Source organism: Mus musculus, chromosome 16, assembly GCF_000001635.26.
Source record: "Mus musculus strain C57BL/6J chromosome 16, GRCm38.p6 C57BL/6J".
Classification (NCBI taxonomy): Eukaryota; Metazoa; Chordata; class Mammalia; order Rodentia; family Muridae; genus Mus; species Mus musculus.
In genome coordinates, this window is record NC_000082.6 from 92,189,723 (window position 1) to 92,208,005 (window position 18,283).

At 44.9% G+C, this 18,283-nt stretch overlaps 1 long non-coding RNA gene across 3 annotated transcripts; it reads right to left on the bottom strand.

The window, feature by feature from the left end:
* Window positions 1–10,837: 10,837 nt before the first annotated feature.
* Window positions 10,838–17,727, bottom strand: Gm29880. 3 transcript variants are annotated; one of them, XR_876256.2, is made up of 7 exons: window positions 17,534–17,727; window positions 16,584–16,785; window positions 14,653–14,761; window positions 14,318–14,382; window positions 14,121–14,218; window positions 13,808–13,948; window positions 10,838–12,026 (listed from the first exon to the last, which is right to left on the bottom strand). It is a non-coding gene; the product is annotated as a predicted gene, 29880 (long non-coding RNA). The 3 variants fall into 3 exon arrangements; XR_385053.2 differs by lacking the exon at window positions 10,838–12,026 and having other exon boundaries at window positions 13,273–13,948; XR_385055.2 differs by lacking the exons at window positions 10,838–12,026; window positions 16,584–16,785; window positions 17,534–17,727 and adding an exon at window positions 14,997–15,228 and having other exon boundaries at window positions 13,273–13,948.
* Window positions 17,728–18,283: the final 556 nt, after the last annotated feature.

Genomic DNA, 18,283 nt, shown 5'->3' on the forward strand with positions numbered 1-18,283 from the left:
GAAGTGGAACTTTTTTTTTTTTTTTTGAGACTCAGCTGTGTCATGTAATGTTTTTCTGGAAACTGTCTTATGAGAGGATGTTTTTGCAGAAACAGACACATGGGAGGATGTTTTGTTGAGAACACAGAACATACACATGTAGTGTTTTTTTTTTTTTTTGGAAGCTGCCTGGAAAAAGGGCTTGTGATGTTTTGCTAGAGTGGATGTGTGAGAAAACACATAATCTTTGGGAAGGGTATACATATAGCCTGATAGATAGTGGACGATGCTATGTGATATTGGTTCTCCTTGTCATACTTTGCTGGTCTTGGTTTGTCATGACTTCCTAGAGAGAAATGCACGAAAGAACTTCTGGTTGTGTTTTGGCAAGGTTTCTTTTGGGTTGAACTGTTGTGGGTAATTCATAAATGGTGTTTGAGAGTGGATTGAGCTATGTAAACTAAACTGCTGATATCCTGACAACACAGATTGAATTCACTCAAAACAAACAAACAAACAAACAAACAAACAACCTATTTTAAAACAGATCCACATCCTCCTTTGCTCTATTAAACTTTCTATTGCCTCTGGTGGGTGGTAGGCCAAAAGGGAGGTTAAAGCATTTAAATATACTTATTAAAGTAAGAATAAAAAAAAAGCTTACAGAGGACCCATCTAGCTTTATCAGAAACTTTCAGGTCTTAATAAAGATGTGTGTGTGTATGAGTGTGAGTGTGTGTGAGTGTGTGTGTGTGTGTGTGTGTGTGTGTGTGTGTGTGTGTGTGTGTTGGTGCCCATAAAGGCCAGAAGAAGGTATTGGATTTCCAGGAGCTGGAGTTACAGGCAACTGTGAGCCATCTGATATGAGTGCTGAGAACTCAGCTTGGGTCCTTTGGAAGAGCAGCAAGTGTTCCCACACACTGACCCTTCTCTCCATCCCCAGCTAGTGTTTGCTCATACATGGAAGGACCTGTACTTCATCCAGTCTGCTTGCTGCATTCTTGAGAAGAAAGTGGGTCTGGGAGAATGCCAGGAGATGAGCAAATGAATGGTTTGGTTGAAATCTCACTGGCCAGCTGCTAAGACCATCCCAGACAACTGCTTGGTATTACCTCAGCCCAACAGGGCTGCCCACATGTAGGGCATATGTCAGCTATGACAAGATCAGAGAGGTTACACAGGAAAGGAGGTGAATCCCTTCTTAGTTCTCAGGAGGCTAGATGAGGCCTTCAGAAAAGTAGTTACCTCAGCTGCCTCCCTCTGCTGCTAATCAGAATGACAGCTCTTAAGTCTATACAGCAAGCTTTTCCTTTCTTGCTTATCTGTCTGTCTATCTGTCTGTCTATCTATCTATCTATCTATCTATCTATCTATCTATCTATCTATCTATCCAGTGTGTGTTCATGGTGTATGTGTGTGAGTGTGTGTAAGAGTGTGAGCATGTGACTACATGCAATGGCAGGTGTGTGGCATGCCTAATTTAAGACGTATGCATGAGCATGAAAATATATTTTAGGATGGTTGTAGATGTAAAGTTAGGCATTTGGGTGTGAGAGCTGTCTGTCTGTCCATCTGCTTGAATATTGTTTGTGCATTTTCTGTCTGTCTGTCTTTTGAAGACAGGTTTTTCAAGGTTTTTATCTTGGCCAATTTGGGACTGATTAAAAAGAGAGGTCACTCTAAAACCAATCTGTTGCTTCCTGCTTACAGAGCTGAACAATGACAGTGCCTTTCCTCAGAGCTTTAACATACTTACATACAAAGGCAAATGGGTGACCCAGTGACCCAATGACCCAGTGACCCAGCGAAAAGGAGCCAACAGGGCCTAAACACCCCAAGTTAGCATTAAGTTTGGCTTTGGGGATTTCAATAATAGAGAAAAGGTAGAAATAGTTCATAAGGCCCAGGAAAATCAATTCCAGACAGAAGAATATATCAAGCTGATTATCTTAGACCTGGGTATGATAGATTTCCCCAAGCAGTTGACCTGCAGCCTTGGAGGGACTCCAGGCTGAGGAGGATCCTGAGGATCGATGCTTGCTACAGCTGTGAGAAGCCAAAGACCCTGGAGAAGAACTTTCCTCACTAGAGTTCTAAAGAATGGCTTGGCCACCTCCTCAGAGAGAGAAATCACTGTAAGGGGCAATGTCTCATCTTCTGAAAGAAGGATGGATTTTCAACTCTGATGTTCACCCTTGAAGACCCATACTGCCCCAGGTGGGAAAGCCCACCCCCTTAAGGAACAGCAGGTAACCATTGCAACACTGTGAGTGACCTTTGACATGACAGGTAAAAATGTGACATTTATTTCCAATACTTGTTCTCTGCCTGAGTCAGTAGCTCAGGGCCCCTTCCAACAAGTGTACATAGTGACCAGTGTTCAAAGAATGTTCAAATGTCAAGAGTTAGTCTCAGGGGTGCGGGGGGCTCTGGGGGAAGGGCAGGGCACAGCAGCTGTGGGCTCCTGCTATAGAAAACCCTGTAGCCTCATATGTCACGGACATTAAGGATCCTCACTCAAAAGTTAGGGAACGTTCCTAGCCCCTTAGCTTCCTCCTCAGTTTGACTCTGCAATACATGGCCCTGTAGGATGCTTAAGAGCTGCAATGGTGACCCTGGTAAGTTATGCCTAGTGAGGATATAAATGTCTTCTCAGGCCTACCCCACACAGCCCAAAAGAACTCAAGAATTTACTCTCTAGAATAAAACCTCCCTGGTCTGGAGAGGTGGCTCAGAGGTTAAGAGCACTTGCTGCTCTTGCAGAGGACCCAGGCTCAGTTCCCAGCAGCCACATGGTGGTTCACAACCATCTGTAACTCCTGTTCCAGGGACTCTCACACCCTCTTCTGACCTCTGTGCACAGTGCATGCATGTGGTGCACACACAGACAAAATACTCACGCACGTAAAGTAAAATAATGTCCTTTAAAAAATGAAAATAAAACTCCCTTCTGAATCTCCATAGCTTCAAGGACATCTTGATGAGACTACCTCCACATACAAATTGTTAAAAAAAATGACTTAAAAATTCTCTTCAAGTAAAAAAAAATAGAGTATCTTAGGTCAAGCCATTGCCTGGAAAATGTTTTTATACATATGGAGTAACTGAGTGGTGTAACCTGGTCTCAATGTGTGCATTGCATTTGTGTTCACTTAGAAATGGCATCTCTGTCAATTATAGGGTGTATGTTATATACATCATAAGCACATATGCATATTATTGTCACCACAAGAAGAAACGAGATACAATAAGGAATGCTTTAGGTAATATTGATTACTAGAGCTTCGGATTACTTTTAGTCAATATTTGAAGGCATAGATGAATTTAGATTTAGGGCTCACCGTTAACAAGAAAGGCTATAAATACATATCATAGTAGCCTCATTGTACATTTTGACCGAACCTGATCAGTTTCTCAGCACCTTTACTGTTTAATATGTTTAGGAACCTACAAGGCAAGTGAACTTGGGCTTATTCTTCTGCTCTGGTGTGAGTAGGGCCAATATAGTCTCCAATCAGCAGCTCAGTAATGATGTTAAACCTGTCATACACTATGTGAAATTCTATTAGATCACACCGAGGCACTCTAATCTACAATCCACTTACCTTTGTCAATGTAAACGTCTCTCACGTAAAGAGGATAAAAGACAGTTTATTCTAGAGTCAATATGGGTTGCCATCGTCAGAAACAGATTCAGGTTACCCTAAATCTGTGTTCCAGCGAGGTTGCAGTTTTATGAAAAATTTTCATACTAACAATAAAAACAGTTGTAAGTCACACGACTTCTAATCCACTGGTGGGTACATCAGGTAGGTGAGTTATAGAGAGAGGATGTGCTGGGTAGGTTTTGTCAACTTGACGCCAACTAGAGACACCTGGTTTTGAAAAGGGATGGTAAGTGGAGGAGTTGCCCCCATCAGACTGACTTGTAGGACATCTTCCTGATTAGTGGGTGATGCATGAGGGCCAAGCCCACAACGGAGGGTGCCACCTCAGGAAAGTGGTTCTGAGCTGTATAAGAAAGAAAGCCAAGCAATCTACGGAGAGCAAGCCAGTAAGCAACATTCCTCCATGGTTCCTGCCTCGCTTCCTGCCGCTAGGTTCCTGTCTTGAGCTCCTGCCCTGACTTCTCTTGGTAGAGTGTAACTTATAAGCTGAAGTAAACCCCTTATTCCCCAGGTTGCTTTGGGTCTTGGCATTTATCACAGCAACAGAAAGTCAAGCTGGGCAACACGGGAATCTCTGCTATGGACCTCAGATGCTATCTGGTCATATACTTAGTGCTGGGTTGGTGGAAGCTAGTGGTCTGGTCATGTGTTCCCATGGATTTTCCCAATAGTCACAGGATGCTAGATCATAGAAATAGAAATGGCTTTGAGAGGCTATATAGCCCAAGATAGTTTATCTACAGACCTGCCATACCCCAACATCTCCAGGAGCACTGGGGTTCTATTCTAGTTGGGACGTCAGCCTTTATAAAGGTCTAGTGCCAGAGAACTTGCTTACAACCTTCCTGCCCATCGAGAGAGAGAGGGAGAGAGAGAGAGAGAGAGAGAGAGAGAGAGAGAGAGAGAGAGAGAGAGAGAGTGTGTTTGTCGATCCCTCTGAGGTGTGGAACTCTATCCCTCTTTCCAGGGATTTCAAACCTTGTACATGAAGAACGGACGGAGGGGAGCCAGGAGCTTCTCTGTTACACACCACTGGACTAGCTTGCTGGGATTGCCTTGACCATGCTCAACAGGCTAGGCAGCCTGAATAAGAGATGCTATGGCCTTACTGTGCTAGGTGCCGGAAATGCAAGCTCCTGGTGTTATCAGAGCTGGTTCCTACTGAGGGCTCCAGGGACGAGTCTGTTCCAGGACTCTTAGTTTCTGTGAGTTGCAAAGATCATTAGCCTTTCTTAGATATGTCAGGAGATAGAACCCCAGGTCTCTGGAAGAACAGCCAGTGCTATGACTTCCTGAGCCAGCTCTTTAGCCTTTTCTTCTGTATTCATGTGTCATTCCAACACCTACACTAAAGACACCAGTCACATTGGTTATCAATCCAACTCATCAAATCATAAAATCATTCTGTAGCTACATCGTAACTAATTTTGCTACTGTTGTGAATAGTAATATAAGTATCTGATATGCAGGATGGCTGATTGTGTGACCCACTCCCCAAAGGGGCTATGATTCACAAGCTGAGAAATACTGCTTTAGAAGTTGAAGTTTGAGTGTCTTTTCTTTTTAGAGGAATCAAATCCAAGTAGCAATGATCATGGAATTTCATTTTTCCTTATTTTCTAGATTAAAAGTAGTTAAACTAGATATTCCAACTGGTTCTCTAGCATCTGAAGGCAAAGTTCTGAGTGTCTGTACCTGAAGTGTGTTTTCTTTGGGGAGTCATTGCCTAAAATGGTGGTTACTGCTCTTTTTGAGGATTTATCCCTTGGAGGAGGGCACGTGTGGAGACCGGGCTGTAGTTTTACCAGTGATGAATGACTTCTTTGTGTTGCTGGAAGAATTCACCCCAAAGGAGAAAGAAAACACTTACTTAGCTTACTACAGGGAGCAGCAGATTCAGGAACAGAAAAGCTCTCTGTACACGGTGATTGGCCAAGGGGGTGTCCTCATTTGGATAGGGTGAGCCACTTTGTGTGCCGTTTCCTTGCATGTAATTTCTCTATGTAAATAAGGGCAGTCCTGATTGGTCGGTGTTCAGTCCCGAGCAGTTAGAGTGAATTAGAGAAATGATGTATGTAATTTCCCATAATGCAATTGAACCAGGAGAATGAGGACATCTCTGAGGTACTGGGGTTGGCCATCCGGGTCTGTTCTGCTGTGGCATGGTTTGCAATCTTGGGTAGAAAGGAAACACAGTGCTTCTGTTTGGGGGAGACTTTCTGGATCACACTTCAATTGGAGAAAGTTTCGGGCCTGTTACTGGCCCACTTATATCTGTATACTTGCATTCGGCCTGTTGGTTTAAGGACGGAGTTCTGGTACAAAGGCAGCTTAGTAAGCCGTGACCAGCTTGCTTTTTGTTCTTGTTGGTATTCTAAATCTCAGAAACGATAGTAGACATGATTTTAAGTGAAGGTACAACTAGACTCGAAAGGGAGGTAAAAACACCTTGGTGGTCCTTTTAAAAGCTAAACACGAAGTGACTCTGACTCGCCTAATTAATTGCTGGGTATACAGCCAAAATAATTAAAAATGTATTCAAATGAAAGCTTTTATATACCTGTTCATAATAGCACTACACACAAGGGCCATATAGCTCCAGGTGAAACAATCCAAATGTCCATTAAGGGATAGATAACCAAATATGGTAGGTACAGCCATACAGTGGAATATTATTTAGTCATAAAAGGGAATTTCGACATGACCGAGTTTTAAAACACTTTTCAAAGTAAAAGTAGCGGGGTATAGCAGGTCATATATTGTATGATTCCATCATTTAAATATCCAGAGTGAGTCACTCCAGAGGCAGACAGAAAGCTGATTGGTGGTTACAAAGAGGGAGGTTACTAAGTGGGAGGGACAGATGGGGATTTGCCTGCTTAAAGGGACAGAGCTTTCTTTTGGTGGTGATGATGTTTTGGATCTAGAGGTAGTTGTACAAAGGCAGCAAACCGGGCATTTTAAGGATAATTTTGTATTACATGAATTTTTACCCCAATTAAAGAGATAAAGACCAAAGGAAGGAGAGAGAGAGAGAGACAGAGAGAGAGAGAGAGAGAGGTGTGGTTCAGCTGGTAAAGATGCTTACTCTACAGGCACTGCAATGACCTGAGTTTGATCCACTTCACATGCTTACTCTACAGGCACGGTGACGACCTGAGTTTGATCCACTTCACACAGTGGTCCTCTGACTTCCACACACGTGCCATGGCGCACACTCACACACACACTCAAATACACTGTATACACACTCACTCAGACTCATAATCACACATGCAATAATAGATAAAAAAATTAATTTTCAAGACATACTTTTAAAAAAATAAAGAAGGGGGAATCCTGAGGCTCAGAAAGAGATGGTTCCCTTAGAACACGGTGGCCTCCGCCATGGTGGGAGTTTAGCTTGGAATCTGTGCCACCCACAGAAGCCGGTGTCCAATCCTCTCAGCCTGGGCAGCCTCCACCAAGCTGGCCATGTGTAAACCTTGGCAACAACATGGAACTTAAAAAAAAAAAAAACCTCACATGGTTTGGTATTGTCTGCTGTCTGGAGCTCATGGGCAATGCCAAGGTACTAGAAACCACAGTTTACAAGATCCCCTCATGCTTTTTTCCTCTCACCCCTAAACCTTCCAGTCTTGTCTTTAAGCTCCCCCCTGTTTTCTTTGGAATGCAATTAATTGACTTGGAAGGACCTGTCATCTCCGGTGAAGAATAACATGGTTACAGAATAAATAGCTTTCTCAAAAGAGCTGCAAAAGGCAGATTATGTGCAAATTCGGAGAACGCTGCTCCGTGCCAAGGTCTGTTGGATCTGAAAGGTCCTGTCAAGTTTTGGGCTCACAGCTCAACATTTATATGGTAATTTATGTCACTGATTAACTGTGGTGTGTTTGTGGCAATCTAATTATGGCTGCCCTCCTGGCTTGTTTTGGGAACAGCGAGCAGAGATTGTTTTGTGACTAGACCTTCTATGGTATATCTGGGGAGGGTTGGAGACCCCTGGGCAGATCCAAGGCTCTTGCCCGGCAGATGCTAAGGCACAGACAGACTTCTTCAAGGTGGTTTGGGGACCTGGCCTGAGCAGGACACCATGAAGAACCAGTATCCTGCTTTGTGAGGAGTTTGATTAGTGTTTGACCTTCTGACATCAGACAAGGACAGTGAGCTGGAGTCCTTAGCTTTGTCCCTACTGTCCCCAGGGAATGTTCTGTTCTGGGGAACCTGTCCTTTCCCACACAGGCTTGGGCAGAAAATGAACCGATCTTCCAAGTCCTCCCCTCAGAACGTTAGGATGCAGTGGGCCCCGGATGTGTGCTTTGAAGAAGGAAGAAGCTCCAGGAACTGTACGAGGGAAGCAAAGGGCTTTACGTTCCGCTCTGAGTCACGTTGACCTGACCCCATGGCTCTGGGTCAGATCTTATATTTTTGGTTGTGAGCCTAGCCTTTAACGGCTGAGCCATCTCTCCAGCCCATCTAGGTCAGATCTTAAAAGAAGACTGGACCTTTACATCCCTTGGGAGAACCAAAGAGAATCTCAGACAAATATTTGAGGTAAACACCTCATTGAATCCCTTAAGAGATGCATGATAACCCTTACTGGCTGTTAGAAACGGGGACTTTTACACCAGTGTGGTCACTGCATGATAGGGTTCTGAGGGTTAGAACAGCTCAGGGGCTTAGGGAGGTGGGAGTACCTCACACCATGGCATTTCCCTCCCTCTTTTACCCTGATGGAAAATGATCTGTCTGGCTTGGACTTTTAAAACTCTATGTGACTCCATATCTACCTGGAGCCACCAGGACACTTCAGGTGTCTCAGCCATCAGCACCAGTCATGCAGGGAGGAGTCTCTAAGAAGACAAAAGGTGACATGAAAACCATAAAGATTTTATTTTATTTTTTTCCCTTAGGGATTTTGGAAGTGAGATAGTGATGTAATTATATTTTAATTAAAAAAAGATCTATTTTTAAAATTATCTGTATTAAGTGTATGTTGGCGGAGACACATGCTGAGAACACAAGGAGAGAGAGTTAGACCCTGTCTTCGTCAGAGTTTCTATTTCTATGATAGAACAACATGACCATAAACTATGTGCAGAGAAAGAGGTTTATTTCATATTACACTTCCGCATCCCAGTCCATGATCAAAGGATATGAGAGCAGGCACTCAAACAGGACAGGAACCTGGGGGCTGGAGCTGATGCATAGGCCACGGGGGTGTGCTGCTTATTGGCTTGCTCCTCGTGGGTTGCTCATAGAGTCCAGGGCCACCAGCTCAGGCATGGCTCAACTCACAATGGGCTGGGTCCTCTCCCATCAATCATTAATGAAGAAAATGCCCTGCAGGCTTGCGTGCAGCCTGATCTTATGGAGGCTTTTCTTAATTGAGGTTCTGTCCTCTCAGATGATTTTTTAAAATGTAAAATTGGCATTAAAACCAGCACAGATCCCCTGGAGATAGAGGTGATTGTAAGTCATCTGATGTGGGTTCTGGGGACGAAACTGGGGTCCTCTGCAAGAGCAGGAAGCTCTCTTAACCACCAAGTCATGGGGAAGGAAGACAGCCTTTCCCATATCCTCCCTTAAGCCGCAAATCTCTCCCTTAGCATCACAGCATAGAAAGTCCAGCTGGAAATGGACGCTGCACTTAGATTTAGAACCTAAAGCTTTCGGGAAAAGAAGATAAAGTCCTGGGGACCCAGGGCTTGATAACAAGTCCCTAGACTCAGTACCAAAATCATATTCCAGAAAGAGGAACTTTAGTGAGTTTTACACTATTAAAAAGAAAATATGTTTGTTCTAAGAAACTGTAGTGGCTTGGTCTGGAGCTGCTTCATATTCAAATGCTAAATTCTGTACCCCAAGATTTGATTGCTCCAAGAGGAAGTCACTAGCTTTTGCCATGTAAACCTTGCCCACCCACCCCAAGTTATGCCCAATTGGTTAATTCCTACATCCTGAGGTGGGCAGAAAAAGAGGGGACAGAGGGAAGTTCCCAGGCTTGAAGTCTCAGGCAAAGACCATGAAGAGAGAAAAGACACAAAGAAAGAAGTCCCCATGGGGTAACATGGATGTGAGCCCATGGCTGTGAGGGACAGCCTGTTGGAGTAGGAGCCACCCAGCCAGAACACAGCAAATGATATCTCAGGATTTTGACAGGGAAGTATACAAAATAGCTTAGAGGGTAGATATCTGCCCAGCTCTAGTGCTTTAAGACTTATTATAAACATAAAGGTTTTGTGTTTTTTATTTGGGAACTGAATGATCGAAGGTAGCCTAGAAGCCCCCAGACAAAATTTACCACAACAGGAAACATCCTACCAAAAAGAATGAAAGACAAAGTATATCAGGAGAGAAAATTATTCGTGATCCCCTTATGGGCAGCATCATTCCCTATTCAGGGGTTCTGACTAGTATAAGAGAGGAGAAAACTAGCTAAACACACACACACACACACACACACACACACACAGGGGGGAGTGAGAGAAAGGGAGAGAGAGAAAGAGAGAGAGAGATCAAGTAAGCAAGGATGCATTTATTCTTTCTTGACTGGATGTGGTGTGGCTAGCTGCTTGAGTCCCTGCCTTGACTCCCCCCAAATGATGAACTGTAGTGTGAAACTGTAAGCTAAATAAACCCTTTCCCTATCCCCATGTTGCCTTTTGTCAGAGTATTGATCACAGCAACAGAAATGAAACAGGCCCTGACCTCACTACACTCACAGCCCACATGTGGGACAAGGCTCAAGCGGCCATTGTTTCAATTTCCAGTTGTCCTGCTGATGGTCAAGTCCAGGCATCCAGAAACACAGGGGCGGGGGGGTGGGGGGGAGAAGGGAGCCTGGGATGCTTTCCAAAAGACAAGAGATGTGGCAGAGCTTCAGGTGTGCTGAGGCACTGTGACATGGAGCATCTGAGGGTCCACCATCACATGCCACCTGGGATGGTAGGAAGCTGTCAGGGGAAGCTCTCCAGCTCACGGTGCTCTCAGAGGGGACCAAGGCAGGCTGAGAGCTGGGAGGCCCGAGCTCATCGAAGCCTGTGTTTGGATGTTCTACTTTGCTTGGCTTTCTTTCTCTCTGGGATTGGTGAGCACAAGAAAGAACTTATCACTCTTTTCTGTTCTTGCCTTCAGACTCTCTACAGGACACAGACAGGAGACGTGCCCAGCACAGTTAAGAAATCACATTCAGAACCATCTTTTTATTATAGCCCATCTTGCTTCATACCATGTGGATTTTATGGGAATTCAATGATTAGACAAAAAGTCACAAGTGAACAACATTGGCTCTTTCCGCCAGAACCCCTTTGCCACACATTTTAGAGTTGGAATCAGTTGTCTGATTTATGGGGATACTGCCCACTGGGAATGCAGTACCATGTGCCAGAGTGGTCGGGCCTCGTGTGTCCTGAGGACGGCCTAATGGAGACTGTCCAAGCTGCATCTGTTTTGCAGATTAGGAGAGACGCACAAAGGAAGCTATTGTATCCCGTGGCTCCCAATGGCCAGGGCAGGGGCTGGAGTGTCTGAGCATTAACATGCAGCAGAAGGAACTGGTCTTCTCTGGAGAAGTCTTTGTCTTCTTGAAAAATACTTGAACTGGGTTCAGAAGCCCATGACTACCGAGAGGGAAGTGAAGGGTGGGCGACTGACCCTCTCACGTGCTTTAAAAGTGTGTGTGTTCACGCTGGTGTGCTCAGCCGCAAGTGCATGTGTGCACAGAGGTTGACTTTGGAATGCCTTTCCTCAGCTGGTCCTCCTGTTAGTTTCTGAGGCAGGGTCTCTCTCTGGACCTGAAGCTAGCTGGTCTTGTCAGACTGCCTGGCAGTGGATTGGCCACTACACAGCACGACAGGACTCAGGCCACCTTCCCACTCCCCACGGCAGGGAGTGAACAGTGGAAACACTGAAAGAACTGGCTCTGTTGAGTCAGGGTTCTAAGACATACCCTTTTTATTTAGCACAGTTTGAGATTTGTGAGCTGTGAGCCTAGCTGTCAGCTGCTAGCTTGACATAGCCTGGAATTATCTGAGAGGAAAACCTCAATTGAGAGATTGTCTAGGTCAGGCTGGGCTGTGGGCATGTCTATAGGGGGTTTGTCTTGATTATTAATCAAGGACAACAACTAATTTAGGAGGGCCCTGCCCACTGTGGGCAGTACCAACCCTATGAGGGGTGTACACTATAGAAGAACTAGCTCAGCATAAGCCCGTGCGTCGGCCATTAAGTAGCATCCCCCATGGTTCCTGCTGCACTTATTTGCTTATGAAGTGAGTTCCTTGGTTGTAGGTGATGCTGTGTGGAAGAGAAGCCAGGCTTGCCTTCAAGTTCCTGCCTGGGTTCCTGCCTTGACTTTCCTTGATGGTGGATGGTGACCTGGAATTGTAAGCCAAATAAACCCTTTCTTCCTCTAAGTTACCTTTGGTCAGCGTTTGATCAGAGCAGAAGAAAGGAATCCAGCACATCCTGCATATACACATACACACAGAAAGACAGACACACACACACACAGAGACACACAAAAACACACAGAAATAGACATACACACAGAGAGATACATACAAACACATATACATACACATACACACACAGATACATACACACACAGACACACACAGAGACATACACAGACACACAGGCACACAAAAACACACAGAAACAGACACATATACAGAAACACACAGACAGACACATATACACACACATACATATACACATAGAGAGATACACACACACATATACACACAGAGAGATACACACACACACAGACACATATACACACACAGAGACACATATACCCACACATATACGCACACAGAGATACACACACAGACACATATACACACACAGAAATACAGACACACAAAAACACACAGAAACACACACACACACACACACACACCCTTCCCGTCTTACTGCCATTTACAGCAATGGCACATTTGAGCGAGCCGGCAGGCAGACACTGTAATGTAATTGTGTCATGTTGAATTGAAGCCATGCTTCATGCAGATGGCCTCAGATTTGTCCTAACACTCACTTCCATCCCAGGACCCTGCCCATGACACCATGTCTTGTTTAATTCACAGGTTTGGTGGGTCAGTTTACTACATTTTTAGGCCTGTAGGGTTTGGAGGAGGAAGAGCACAGAGTAAACACCTGTCCTCCTTAAGGGCTGGGGAGATGCTCAGGGGTTAGAGGCCTGGTCTTGCAAGCATGAAGGCACGCATCTCTTCGCATGAACCCAGGTCATAGAGTACAGGTATGCTGGTCTGCATGTGCAGGTATCTGGGACTCACTGGCCAGCCACCCTAGCCAAATCCTAGAGTGCCAGGTCACTAAAAGGCCCTGTTGAAAATGTGTGGAATGGCAAACACTGAATGAAGATGTTGTGAATCCCTTCAGTGATCCGAGCACGTCACCCAGGAAGTAAAGCGCTCTCTTGTGAAGTTTACTGTAAGTCAAACTTATTTTCAATTCTGTGTTCCCCAGTTAATAGAACTCTTTTGTATCTGTATTTTTTTATTTTTAAAATTGGAATTATTAGTAGATGTTATAAATCTCCATGAACCGTCACAACTCAATGAAATGATAGTTATGAAAATGATATTCAATGTTTGTATATACATATCACTATTGTCATATCAATATTGCCATTAATAAGCAGCTTGTTGAGACCACTGCCCTGGGCCTTCCTCTGGTGGGTCTCTTCTATACATGCTGTCCTCATAACTGTTTAATATTTAGGACAAATGTGTAGAAGTTATAGATGCTGTTTTCAAGGAATGCCAGATACATTAGATTTTGCTTTGAGAAGGATTATTTGTATAATTTTAATAAATGTTTTCGACATCCTTAAAAATATGGATGCTACCCAAGGAGTGAGACCATGCCTGTCCTTTGGTCTCTACTTGCATGTGCAATGTCAGTGCACACCTGTGCACACACAGATGCACCTGTACATAATTGAACACTCGATGCATGAGTGCACGTACACATCACACACACATACACACCTCACACACATCACATACACATCACACACCGCCACATACCATACACATCACATACGCATACCAGACACACACCAGATACCACACACGACACATGAACATCACACATACAAAGACAAGACAAGTTAGTGTCAGGAAGAGTCTCACAGGTGAAGTAGCTAGTCCTCATGTCTCCAATCACCAGACCCTTTGATCACGAGAGATTACACCGACTGTCCAGTTTTGTGCTCAAGATGCCGTTGGGTTGCTGGAATTTTCTTTCCACCATCCCATGATTAGAGGAAGTTCCTAAGGGGAATTAGGGTGTTGGATAGAATTGGAGACAGACCAGAGCAGTGGATCCTGACAACACCCCGGGCCACTGTCTCAACGCACAAACGCTCATCCTGCCCACACTTCAGCTGGACAAACTCTGCCCTCTCCTGTCCAAAGAGAACCCAGATAAAGCCCACACAATTACCATGTGCAGATGCCAGTCCAAGACCGCGAAGAAGCTGTCTGTCAGATAGGAATATGGCTCTTCAGGATCACACAAGTTTTTACCCAGAAGTACACTGTCTAAAACAGACAAAAGAAAGAATATGGTAACGACTAACGAGAAGTATTACTCTTTAATGAAAGGGAGGTGTGTGAGATTTTCTCAGCAAGCATCTGTACCTTCAAACTTCTCTCTGTACTGTGCCAGACAGATACTCAACTTCTCCCTGTGTGTTAATCTGCTCCTGGGGAGAAAGCAAGAGGGAAAGGATATGAAGCATGTTTCCCAGGGATCCTGGCTCCTACCCCATAACTCCCCAGTTCACTCTCTCATCTGTCTTCATTGAGGGTGTGCCTCTCGGTGCTAACTGAAATCCAAATGTGTGATATTTATAATCTGACAATTCCATTTAGGAACGATTCTATGTCTGCCTAGAATTTGATGTGCATTCTTCAGCTCTGTTTATCTTTGCTCGAGTTCAAAGCATTGGAATTGAATCGTTTCAACTGTTTACCTTGAAGACCTTTCAGAGATGTCAAGGGGCTGGAATAAAATCCTATGAATTCTTCAAAAGTGTCAGCAAAGTCCGAGAGATGATGTTACAGAACCCAGCCTTGGCTAACCTGATAAGACCAAGGTTAACAGTGATGACCAACTGTGATAACTTCCGATCTGCTTGGTCAGCTGATACTTCTCAGCTTGTAGTGGAAGAGGATGGACAAGAGGGGTGTGTTAAATGTAAGACCATCAAGCTTGGTAGCAAGCACTTTACCCACTGAACCATTTCATTAGCCCTGGGGTAGATTTAAAGAAGTAATACTTCCACACATAAAGATACATTTCACATGTCGTACATACATGAAATGATGTCATTTTCAATTTAGAAAGGAGATAAGCCATTTCAGGTGTATATTCATCAGTAGCCAAGCTGAAGACAAACAAGAAGTAGCCACTGGCAAGACAAAGGGAGACATTTGTAATTACAGTTCACCACGTCAGCATCTCCTGCCTTCATAATTGATAGAGAAAAATCAATAAGCACACAGCAGACTGAACAATATATCAACGCTGTGATATCACAGACGTGCCACACTTTACGACCACAGGATATTCATTCCCTTTGTTGGTAGATGGAATATTCATCAAGATAGATCATATTCTAGAGCATAAAATGAGTCACAGAAATGGAAAGAAGTGAAATCATGTAGAAGGTGTTTTCTGAAGATAATAGGATTAAATTATGACTCCGTGACAGCATCTCCTGGGAGGTGGGTTCATGCATGGGAGACGAGATGCGGCCTAAGGCTTACACGCTGGGAATTTCTAGTGTGGCGGTTAAGCGTTCTCAAGGACGGCCAAGGAGGGAAGATCAAAAATAAATAATGAGAAGCAGAGAAGAGGAGCCGTGGAGACGAGGGGCAGAGGGTCTCAGCAAGCATCAGGATGGAGAGATGGCTGATGACGTTGGCGCTGAAGCAAAGCCTCTGGGTTCTGAGGCTCTGAGATTATCCGTGACCTTGGCAAGAGCAACTGATGGGAAATGAGGAAGTAAATGTATTCCTCTTCCAGGCAAACTTCTTTCCCTCTAGGGAAAGCCAGGATCATGAAAGGAAAGCAGTGGCTGGGGGGAAAGCCGGCGTCAGAAGTGAAGTCTCCCCCTGCTTCTCTTTTCTCGGTTAGCTAATTTGTCATTTCTAAAGATAAGGGAATTTGGACATGTTTGTAGACTGCAGATTACGATTACAGTTGGTAAAAGATGGCGGAAGATACAGGAGAGCGGTTGCTTATGGGAACTAGGTTGGTAAGGAGAGGTGATTGAGGAATGGTGTGCCTGTTCATGGGACATGTTACCTAGTACAGAGATGAGAGGTGACCGTGTGGTAGGTGGGTGTTACGGTTTAACTGTGGAGGGTCTCCCCAAGGGAGTTAAAACCATGGTTCCCACAGGGTTTAAATATGAGTATCTCCGCAAAGGAGTTCAAAGCATGGTCGCCAGAGGGTGGGGACTATTTTGGATGGAGGAAGCCCCCACTGGGTATGAGTCCTTGGTGGCATCTTACATTTGACCCTTCTTTTCCCTTCTCTCTGCTTCGTGTACACCATGAAGTAAGCAGTTCTCTGCGACAGGCTGGCACTGATATGATGTTCTGTTTAAGCCTGAAGGACCCAGCAAAACCAAATTCCCGGAACCGTGAGCCCAAATACATGCTTGTTCCTTTGAGCTGTTTGTTCTCTTGGGCATCTTGTTTATGGTGACAGAAAAAGTAATTAATGTAATGGGAACTTAAACCGTTTACACAGAGAACCGCTGTGGACTCAAGGTTTAACTTTGTTCACTGTCTCTCAAAATGGAGTCAGTCCCAGCCCAAGCTTACGAGCTGTAGGCTCAAGTTCTAAGTGTCTCACTGTTACAGCCACTTAGACACGCTTGCCCTTTGTGCTTACCATTCATGAAAGCAAAGCAGTTCTCCCCCAAAGCCTTATTCCAGGTTCTCTTCTGTTCATTCTTTCCTGGCCCAGGCAATGGCACCTTCAAGGATCCTGATAATGGGTGTGGTCTAGCCTTGGCACAGTGGAGAGGCAGCTTTCACTGTGGGCAGCTGCAGAATGTCGGGTAGGCTGGTGACGCATCTGAGGGGTAGGTTGACTATGGATCAGAGAAAGTATTTTTTAATTAAAAAATTATGTCTGTGAATGTTTGCCAACATATACCTATATTTACTGCACGTGTACCTGGTACCTTCAAAGGCTAGAAGAGGCCATCAAAGCCCCTTGAACTGGGGTTACCATCACACTGGAGTTGTGAGCCACTGTGTTGGAAATAAAGCCTGGGCTCTCTTGCAAGAGCAGCAAGTGTGCTTAACTACTGAGCCATCTCTCCAGCTTCAGAACATAGGTTCTGAGATGGCGAGGCAGATCCAAGGCAGCCAGGTTGTCCCAGAGTGTCACCAATGCACAGAAGTAAGATGGGTGAGCAATATTGACCAGCAAACAGTAGAATGAAGTTCTGAGATTCTGAGGACTGAAGGGTCTGGTGAGAAGTGGTTTTAGAGGAAGCTCTGAACCTTGAAATGCTGATGCAAACCTCTCCGTGTTGCTCCTCAGAGAGCACGGATGTGAGCTTCAAGAACATCACTAAGTATCAAGTGAGCCATGTGCTGAGACAGGCCTAAAGTTCTGGCCCACTCAGAAGCCGAGGCTGGAAGATTACACGTTTGAGGGTAGAGTGAACCACAAAAGCAGACCCTAGGTCAAGAAGAAATGAATAAAAGTAGCAACCTGATCCAAACTCCCATCCACTGCTGCTTCCAACATTCTTCCCCACTCCTGGTTTGAAATTTGGACTTGGCCCAGCGGGCCCCTTCCCATCTCACCCGTACCCCACCACAGTTCACCTCAGAGTGTCAGAAGCTCTCCTTCGTGAGGTCTCTCTACTATGGAAGCCAGGTCTCCTCTTCCCTCCGACATTGTCTGTATTCTTTACAGTTTATAGTTCTAGTCAGTTTAGAATTGTTAAAAGCAAAACACAAAACCAATACATTTTCTTGTTCTTTTCCTTCTCTTGGCAGAGAAGACCTGGCTAGAGGCAGTAGTAGTAATGTGCATAAAAATGACAAAAAAAAAAAAAGAGGAGGAGGAGGAGGGGGAAAGGAGGAGAAGGAGGAGGAGTAGGAAGAGGAGGAGGAGTAGGAAGAGGAGGAGGAGGAGGAAGAAGAGGAGGAGGAGGAGGAGGAGAAAGAGGAGACATGTTGGCTATAAGCTGCTTGGCTTCCCAAAGCTTTTCACAAATGCATCCCAGCCAGACCCCAGGCCCCCTTCAGAGCAGATTTCATTAGGATAAATGATACCAATGTGTTGGCCTGGAGACCGCTAACCATGGTCCATTTGTCCAGCCAAGGGCAAGGATCACCCTGCTGGGCCCTGACGCCACTCCTTGCTTCTAGCTGACTTTGAACTTGGCATGCACTGGCTTGCACAAGCCCTCCGGAATGCGCTCTGCGACTTCATTCCTCTCCCCACCTGGGATCACCTGCGGTTGTAAGAGCAGAGTATTTCTGCCTGTGTAAGTGCAGATCACGGGCTGGCCCTGGGAGCATCCTTGGGCTTCCTAAGGACAAACCCTCCATTTTGTGGTAGGTAGATAC